Source organism: Danio rerio, chromosome 11, assembly GCF_049306965.1.
Source record: "Danio rerio strain Tuebingen ecotype United States chromosome 11, GRCz12tu, whole genome shotgun sequence".
Taxonomy (NCBI): Eukaryota; Metazoa; Chordata; class Actinopteri; order Cypriniformes; family Danionidae; genus Danio; species Danio rerio.
Window position 1 is genome coordinate 8,616,148 of NC_133186.1, and position 10,554 is coordinate 8,626,701.

The window sequence follows — 10,554 nt, forward strand, 5'->3', positions numbered from 1 at the left end:
ACGCTAGTTGGCAGTATGCGTTATTATTCCTCTGTGTCGAGTTTTTCGCTGGTGTTTTTTTTTTTTCTGAACGCTTCCTGAATGTACAAGTGGCTCAAACTCGCTCATTTTGAGGCAGGAACCGGCGGACGTGCAACAACTTTAACCATAAGGTAAACACAAAACAAAACTTTCTATCCGGAGCTCTTCACGGGACTCCACACTTTTAAACAATCGCTCCATCTGGCTTGCACGGCTCTCTGTCCCACCCAGACTCGTCAGCGCTACCAAGCCGACTAATCACAGAGCTTGTGTTACGTCTCGTTGCGACGTGTAGTTACATTTTTTGAGAGGTGCACGTCAGCAATGCCGACACCCACAGCTTAGGGCTATGCGTCAGCACGCAGGCTGCACCGTATATGCGTGTGCTTGGCGCAGAAGTATAAATCAGCCTTTAATATGCAATTGGAGAAACACAGGTGACAGTGGCGACATCTTTGCAAAATACGATTGCAATCTGTAATAGTAATGTAAAAGTGTGATGAATGTTGTTGTAATCAATACTGTTCTTTTGTTTGTTTGTTTGTTTGTTTGTTTTAGTAACACTTTAGTTTAGGTCACAATTTACAGTATTAACTACTAGTTAAATAAACTAAAGTGTAAAACCCAAAAAGTTAAGGTAACTCAAACCATTTGAGAAAACGGACTTCAACAAACCATTTAAGTTCAAAAACTAATCCTAATGAGCACTGTGAACTTAATCCATTTGAGCAAACAAAGCAATTTGAGCACAGTAAAATCCAATAAATGAAGAGAACTCAAATTAACTGAGTTCTGTAAAATCCAATAAGTTAAGGCAACTCAAACTGTTTGAGGAAACCGATTGCTACAAAGCATTAGAGTTAAAACACAAACCTATATAAGTACTGTGAACTTACTCCATTTAGGTTGAAGTAATGAGGTTATTAATTAACTGAGTATTTAACAACACTGAGTTCAAAGCTCTTATCAAATCAGTAGAATTGACTTCCAGTACATTTTGAGTTAACTACACTCATTTCATTTGATAAAGTTGACGGTTTAGGTTTTGGGTAGAATTAGAGATGTAGAATTAGATCATACTTTATAACTACTGATAAACATTTAATTTCTTAATAATAGGCAGGCAATGAGCCAGTAGTTAATAGTTAATAGCGTGAATTGTGACCTGAACTAAAGTTTTACATTTGTTTTTGGTCTATTCTTTAAATTGTGTCTTTTAAGTTTTGCCATTAACCTTAGTTCATTTATTGCAGTGGTCCCCTGTTAATCGCAGGAGATATGTTTTTAAAAGTAACGCAGAATCCACAAAGTAGTCTCCTTTTTTCTAAAATTATCGTAGATGTTTTAAGGTTGTTTTAATGTTTTTAACCCCTCACTAAACCTTTCACCAAGTTTTTTGTTATAGTTATGTTTTTCCCCCTCAAGGTGGTTTTTGTTGACCTTTTTGTTTTTATTTATTTAATAATAAATCATCTTATGTTGCATTTGAGTCCTCGCTCCCTCATCCTTCCCAAACCATGACAGGAACGTCATTTTTTAAAACCCATAAAAGTGGCTCTTTAAATGCCCCATTTTGAGTGAAACATCAACCAACCAACCAACCAACCAACCAATCAATCAATCAATCAATCAATCAATCAATCAATCAATCAATCAATCAATCAATCAATCAATCAATAAAAAGTAAGTAAATATTGTGTGCAATATATACAAAAGCAACTGAGCTCCTGCTTTTCTCATTGTTTCTCCCATTTTCCTCCCCTTGTGCTTGTGCTTTGGACACTCCGCTAACATCTAAAGTTTTAATAAAATAGTTTTTGTACATGAATATAATTAACAAATAAATAAAATAATAGTCAGAAAAGATACCTCATGTTTACATAATACTTTACCCAGAAATTAAAATTATGCTCTTATTAACGCACACTGAGACCCTATATGACTTTTGTGTTCGTTTTTGCATCTCATGATCCCTAGTTTAATGTAGGGTAGAGTCCCTAATGCAGACAGATTGATAAATTGACTACCAAAACTGAGGGCAATTAATATAACGAGGGTAATTAATAAATTATAATATTTAGTCCTCATTTTCAGTTGATTTGTCCTTTTTAAATATGTCTCTTCCATCTATTGTAGTCTATAAACATAGGAGGTACAATAATAATTTGATTATTCTCTCTAGCTAATTTTAGATCTCCACCGCTTCTCTCTTGCCTCATTATATGTCTTGCATTTATCTGAAGCTGCAGCATTTTCTCACATGTAATGAAATACGAGAGGGAGGTGGCAGCCATTGAGGCAATATCCTGATGACATGCGGTGCAGAGATATAAATACTTTATTCATTATCATTTGGTGATTGTAGCAACTGCAGTGCTCAGATCAGTAAACATGTCACTGTCAATTGTAAGCTAATATTAAGACATGGTTATTCCTGTCTTAATAAAGCTGACAGAACCCAGAGTAAAATGTCATCGCTTAAAGGTTGATCTTTCAGCACTCAAGAGACCTAATGCGCATCTCAGACGGCTCATTTAAGGATTAGTATTGTCATGAATGGATTTTCTGGAAGCAACTTTTACAGAATTCCTTGTGGTGTTGTGGTGTAGAGTGTTGTTATGTGGTTACTAAATTCTATACTTTGGTATTGTACTAAATGTAAGCGTAATGTGGGACTGTACTGAGATCTTAAACTAATTACATGGTTATTAAAATAATTAGTAATGATGAGGACCCTCACTTATGCGTGTTACTCCTTTTGTAAAATTTTAAGGCAGATATATACACAGATTAGCCAAAGCATGTTGTTAAAACAGTTATGAACGTGGTCTCTACAAGCAGTGGTATAGCTCGGAATTATGTAATGTAATGTAATGTGTGCATTTATATAGCAAATTTTTATCAGATATGACCATACACTCAAAGCGCTTTACAATCACAAGTTTTTTTTTTTTCTCTCCACACCACCATCAGTGTGCAGCATCCACTTGGGATGATGCTGCGGCAGCCACAGGATAATCACCACACACTAGCTATTGATGGAGTAATGAGTGCATATACAAGTACAGCACTACGACATACAAAAGAGAGAGATCGACTTATAATATCACTTACCAGTATACCTGCCAACATGTCTCTGAAAATCCGGGAGACTGGGGGTGGTTGTCTGGAAGAAATAAAAAATAAGGTGGTTGCAGGAGTTTGGTCTGAAATACGGGAAAAACGGGAGCATTGGCAGGTATGCTTGCCAGTTTAATAATGATCTGATCAACAGCTGTTAAAAATCAGACTGTTATAATCTTCTACAATAAGTGTAAGGGCTTATTATGCGGTTTTGTCACAATCTTGAGGATAGAAAACATCAACCGTCTTTAGTCTACTCTATGGCAGGCTAATGGCGGTCAACGAGCTCTCTCAGAAATTGTACATATTTTAAAATAGTCGCAATTCTTATAAATAAACTGCATAGTTGCAATCCAAGCAAAATTTTCGACTAAAAAAGACCCAAAAGTACATTGTTGTTGTCTAACAGCAGTAATATTTGTCAAACTGTAGTGTCTCTCTGCTCGTTGCTGACTGTATATGGGCAAAGTAATACACAAATGTGAAGGGTGAACAGGCCTTTGTGTGTTGTCACTGGAAAATATCGCACAGCTATCAGCTAATCAGATTCAAGAACCAGACAGAACTGTTGTATAACTGTGTATATGAGATGACATGAAATAAATATGATATTACCCAATGGATTGTATGACATCACAATGTTTGTTCACCACCTAAATACTGTATGTTATTGCCTGCTACAAACATGTGCTGGTTAATCTAGTGTGATTTGTCTTTATCGTGGAATAGTGTTGGGCTTGTCATGACATCTTGTGAACACCTCAATTGCAAGTCAGCAGGTTCTGAGGTTGGAAAGACATCCTAGGATTGGTTAATCATTAGGTGAGCGACTACAACCTGTCAGGGGTCGAACTTGAGAGAGGGCTGAGAAACGAATGGCCACCAGCAGACAGGTGTGGACTGTGAGTGCGAGTAAAAAGTGTGTCAGTGCTTTCCTGAAAAACTCTTTTATCAGGAGACAAATTTCCTTTCTGCTCTCTGTAGGTTGTCTCAGTACAATTTCTAAGATTCTCCGTGTGTGTGTGCGTGATGTTCAAACACTGAACTGGACTCACCCTGTGCTCTCCGCACCTCTCAAGCATCCATCTCACTCCCCTGCAGAACTATCAATAACCCGTTTGGCTGGAAATCAAGAGGTGTGGCTGATGTAATTCAATGAAACATCCTTTTTGGCCAAAGGTTATTGAACCGCAAGAAGGAATTTAAGTTTTAATGAGGTAACAGAATGTGAAGAGTCAGTTTCTGTTAGTTTTCCAGCGATTTATTTACTACCAAACTATCTAGCAAACACACACGCTTTTATTTTAAATGAGTCTCGTTCCTAGAAAAAAAAAAAAAACTTGTATAATAGGCCTGGTTTTCAGAGAATGTATTATTCAATCATATTAAAATCCTTCAAAGGTTTGAATATATTTTAAAGCATTAATCGAAGAAATAGATGTGCGCCAAGGCTGACTTTTTGTGGAAGTTGTGATACATATTTTCAGGATTTTTTGATGGATACAAAGTTCTGAAAAAACTTTATTTGAAATATGCTCTTTATAATATTATGGATGTGTTTTAGTCCAGTGGTTCTCAAAGTGGGGGTCGGGACCCCCCGAGGGGTCGCGGGACAATGAAGGGGGGGGGGGGGTCGCCTGGTGATTTCCAAAAATCTTTATTTTTATTAACCAGTTAAGCTCTGCTGCTATTTTGGGATTTCCGCCTGGATTTCGCCTGCCCAAATTTAAAAGCTTCCCAAATCCACATCCAGAGGTGTACATGCAAAAATTTAGTATAATTTTAAAGAAAACCCTTTGTATTTTCATAAAACACTATTGAAAGTGTTAAAAAAAATATATCTGTATATGCTGTCTGTGTTATAATAAAAACCTTAAAAAAAAAGGGGGCGCTTTCTGTTTTTTTTTTTTATAAACTCAAATTTGAAAGTGTACCTTTTAGGTTCTGTGTGGTCTAGGGCAGTGGTTCCCAACCTGGGGTCCGCGCCCCCCTAAGGGGGGCGCCAGAGTTCACAGGGGGGGCGCGGGAGAGGATAAGTATTGAGGTAGAAAAAGGCATAAAAATGGTCCACTATTATAAAGGGCTTTGCAATTAATCGAAAATCCGATTTAGATTTCGGTTTCAAACGATTATAAAAAGCATTAATCGAGATAAATGATTATTGCATCATATTTCGCCACAGTTGTACACGTGTTGCTCTTAAAAGCGCGAAAGAGCTTATGTGTGTGTGCAGCACGATCACGCAGTCAGAAGCATATGCGGCCGGTCAGCATTCACTCTCATTCACACACTGAGACGAGCAGAGGAGCGCAGACATCTAAAGTCATCTTAACGTGAACGCTTTAATGGTCAAATAGGTGTCAAAACGCGGTGTTTAGTGATTATTTACATTAACCCTCATTTGTGTAATAAACAAACGAGTTGAGGATCAAAAGACGTGAAAGAGAAACCATTAAAGAGACAGCGCGCTATAATCCTTCTGCCGCCTGTTTTTATTATTATTAAACAAACATAACGAGAAAACCTTTGCTGCTCTTGACTGAAGGAATGCTGTAGCTAAAGTGTTTTTCTTACAGTGAAGATGCTTAAAACAGTTTGTTTCATATTTTTATTCTATTGTATTTATTTCTCTTTCCATTGCAGGGTGGAAAATAACTGTATGTATACAGTTGAAGTCAGAATTATTAGCCCTCTTGAAAATTAGCAAACCTTTTCCTGCCCAATTTCTGTTTCATGGAAAGAATATTTTATTAACTTATTTCTGAACATAATAGTTTTGATATCTCATTTCTAATTACTGATTTCTTTTTGTCTTTGCTATGATGACAGCACATAATATTTTACTAGATATTTTTTCAAAATACAAGCATTCAGATTAAAGTGCAGTTCAAAGGCTTAATTAGAGTAATAAGGCAAGTCATTATAACGGTAGTTTATTCTGCAGACAATCAAAAATATATATTGCTTAAGGGGGCTAATAATAATGACCTTAAATTGGTTTCAAAATATTTAAACCTGTCTTTATTCTAGCTAAAATAAAACAAATAGAAGAAAAAATATTATAGGAAATACTGTTAAAATTCCTTGCTCTGTTAAACATAATTTGGGAAATATTTATAAAAAAAAAATCTCAGGAGCGCTAATAATTTTGACTTTAACTGGCAATGGTTTTGAATAATCGTGATTACAATTATGACCAAAATAATCGTGATTATGATTTTTCCCAAAATCGAGCAGCCCAAAAAATAAAAAAATAATCTAAACACATGCTTAAAATTCCAACATAATAGTGAAAATAATTAAAATAAATAACTTTAAATAATTATTTAAATTTTGCTCACTCGGGCAATCTGCTTGTCAACGTGTCATAAAGGCAAAATCAAAACAAAAATGGCAGACAAACGTAAATGCTGTGATTCTTCAGAGGCGAAGATTAGACAGTATGACAAAGCCTACCTAAATTTTGGTTTTATTGAAGGCCAAGACAAGTTAAAACTGATTAATTAATATTTTCTATACATATTACTATATATTAATATTACACAAACACACACACACACACACACACACACACACACACACACATATATATATATATATATATACACACAGTACATATGTGTGTGCGTGCGTGCGTGTGTATTTATATGGTGGGGGGGCTCCAATGTTTGTATATGTTTATGGGGGGGGGGGGGCCCAAAGAAAAAGGTTGGGAACCACTGGTCTAGGGTGCTGTAATTAATTTTGGTGGTTTCTGCACATGTCTGTAATCATAGGAAAAAAAGAAAAATGTCTCTACTATAATCTATGCAAAAGTTATTGTATTCTAACTGATGGTTGTATTCCAACTGAGGTGCTGTGCAAGCCACAGGGATCGGTCATTGTTTTCATATTTCACTATTGTTTTGTTTGATCAAACATTATTCACTGTGTTTAAGCCATGTCAGACATATAAAAGGATTACTTATGCACATCTGTGCATAAGTGTGCAGGAGAAATGGCTGTGTTGGATTACAACCCCTGGGGTAATTACACCAATAGTGTCAGATGCAGCAGATTGATTTTATAATACCAGGTTAAAATTTCTGGCCTATTTACAGCGCTGACATACATTAAAAAAAAAATTACGAAGAATAGACGTGGGTCTATTGGTGTGTGTTTGCCACTGCATGCAAGGTTTCTGTATTTATAACCACCTCAGAGGATATTGGGGGTTGCGAGTCACTGGCATTGTCATTTTGGGGGTCGCAGGCTGAAAAGTATCTATCTATCTATCTATCTATCTATCTATCTATCTATCTATCTATCTATCTATCTATCTGTCTGTCTGTCTGTCTGTCTGTCTGTCTGTCTGTCTATCATGTGTCTATCTATCTATCTATCTGTCTGTCTGTCTGTCTGTCTGTCTGTCTGTCTACCTATCTATCATGTGTCTATCTATCTATCTATCTATCTATCTATCTATCTATCTATCTATCTATCTATCTATCTATCTATCTATCTATCTATCTATCTATCTATCTATCTATCTATCTGTCTGTCTGTCTGTCTGTCTGTCTATCATGTGTCTATCTATCTATCTATCTATCTATCTATCTATCTATCTATCTATCTATCTATCTATCTATCTATCTATCTATCTATCTATCTATCTATCTATCTATCTATCTGTCTGTCTGTCTGTCTGTCTGTCTGTCTGTCTGTCTGTCTGTCTGTCTGTCTGTCTGTCTGTCTGTCTGTCTGTCTGTCTGTCTGTCTGTCTATACAACAAACATGCATCTAACAAACAGTTCTGACCACAAAAACCAGCAGTGGTTCAAATCTGAAATTCTCAGACACAAAAGCATGCATTCATTTCCTCTTCAATATCTGGGATCAGGTTGCACAATCCAGTTCAAAACATATATTAAAAATCCAACTGCTGAGGAGTACGTTTTACAGATAATTACTTGAACAATCAAACTGTGATTTTCTTTTTTATTCTTGACATGCTATTCTTGTCAAGATTTAATTTACTGTACCTGTTCAGCTCAATGTCCTTATGATAGTTCATAATAATTATGTCTATAAAGGTAAAAAAAAAAATACATTGTAGCAGCAGAAAAATATTGTAAATATATACATGCAGGTTTTATATCCATAGGTTCCCTTTGACATCACAAGAGTGACGCATTTGACGTTTAAGAGTGAGATCTCCCTCATGGGTCTGTGTATAAGAAACACGCAAGCGCCATGTGCAATCTGCCATGAATGTTTGTGACACAAATAAATATCGTGGATGTCATGTTAATTGAGATCACTTTCTGTGATCAGGTACACTTCATCTTCAAATACATTTAGAATTATAAACACGTCCCGATGTGTAGTAGTGATAGTTTTCACTGTAATTGAGAGCTTTGCTGCTGTTTGGAGTGGATTGTGAACAAATTAGATTTACATTTTAGGCTGTATGTCCTAAAGTTTGTTGCCAAAGGTGTGATTAAATGTACAGAAAAGGGAGTTTGAGTTTCGAAGTTTCACCAGAAGTACCATAACCAGTATTTGTTTATTCTTTAGCAAATTACTGATTTAATTTAGTCTCATTTAAATGTGCAGTGGTTATGAGTGTGACCATATTGGACACAAATATGGCAGCGAGCGGAGAGGAAGTGACGCTTTTTGTCCCCATGTATATGAAATGTCATAGTTGAAAAATCAAAAGTAAGGAAAGCATCTGCATTTGATCAGCATCATGTCAACAAATAATGCAATTAAAATGACCCTGTAATGATAGTTTGGTTATGAAGTATATTTGAGACAATGATTGATATCAGTATATGGTAGTCTAGTTTGAATTATTACTTTTTCTTTCTGAGTTTTTCTACTGTATTATATTAAGTAACTTAAGTTAGTGCTTAAAGTGACATTTAAAGGCTCAACTAGGTTAATTAGGTTATTTAGGCAGGTTAGGGTAATTAGGCAAGTTATTGTATAATGATTGTTTGTTCTGTAGACTACCTATATATATATATAGGTGTGTGTGTGTGTGTGTCCAGATTATTGTCAGCTGTGGCAGACGTTGATGAGAGTAATGAGTTCTGGGAGTTATAGTTCAGTATTACCGGTGTCCCGATATTTTATCCTAGCCCTCAGATCAAGCTACTAACACTGTATTTGAATGGTTCTAAAGTTAGGGTTGGGGATTAGGTCTGGTGTCCCGCAGATTTAATTTCCATCTTGCCTCAACATACCTGTTAGGATGATTCTAGAAAGCCTAGATAGAGCTTAATTAGCTAGCCCAGGTGTGTCTGATTAGGGTTGGAACTAAAGCATCGGACTTCCAGAACCAGGATTGAGAACCCCTGGATTAGGTAGGTTAGGGCGATATTACAGCTTCATATAACACTAATCCACATTAAAATTTACACTTGTAGCAAAATCTGTTGGTTAGCATATTGTGTTATCAAATACTTTTTCAATGGGAGATAGGACAATCTGACAAAGTACTATAGGACAAATAGACAAAACACTGGAAGTAATCACCAGCAGAGAAAACACCACTGGCAATGACAATTATTTGATTCATTATGACATGTTCTAACATTTGAGTGGTTTTTATACACTTTTCATAGGGCTTACTGTGAAATCAGGCTGAAATCTTGGCAGTTATTCATTAAAAATAGACTTTGTTCTGTAAAATCTTGACTATTGTGTTCCATTGAAAACAAAACAGCACACGAGACTGACTGTTTCTTTAAATTAAAAGTTTTAAAATGTTAAACAGAAGGTGGTTATAATAATATGTCTGTATGTCTCAAGGAAAGAACTCATTGTCAATTATATAACGTCACATTATATAGTTCCTAAAGAATGTTTGAAACCTGAAGAGCATTCTAATGTGCTATGCAATAACATCTGCTGGCCCTTTCTAGTTGTTTTTGGAGCTTGAATAAGAGTTTCTGTCAGAATAACAGGTCCCAGTGGAGTCCTCTGTCCCTTATTTTTCACACACCTACTAACTAAATGAATATTTGTGGGAATGACACTCAGCACCCATTACTGTCTAAGAGTCCATCTCTTTCAGTCCAAGCTTTGCATTAGGAGTCTGGCTTCATATTTGGCAAAAACAAGGAGGCTGATTTTTATAAAAGATTTAACAAGGATGGAAAAAGGCCACAGTCAGCCAAACCATTGTGGCTTTCAATGAAGCGTGTGCTGCAGTAATGCGGGCTGGAGAAGCTGTTCAGCTTTCACTGAATCGCTATTAACACAGAACAGAGGGAGAACGCTGCTCTCCTCAATGTTTGGCTAAAGCCTCATCCTTGGCTTGATTGTTTTAGCAGAGCCTTGGGCTGGATTTTAATTGGGAGAGAGAGAAAGAAAGGATATTGAATAACCCCGTGGTGTCCACAGAAAGCTCTTTAGGGACAA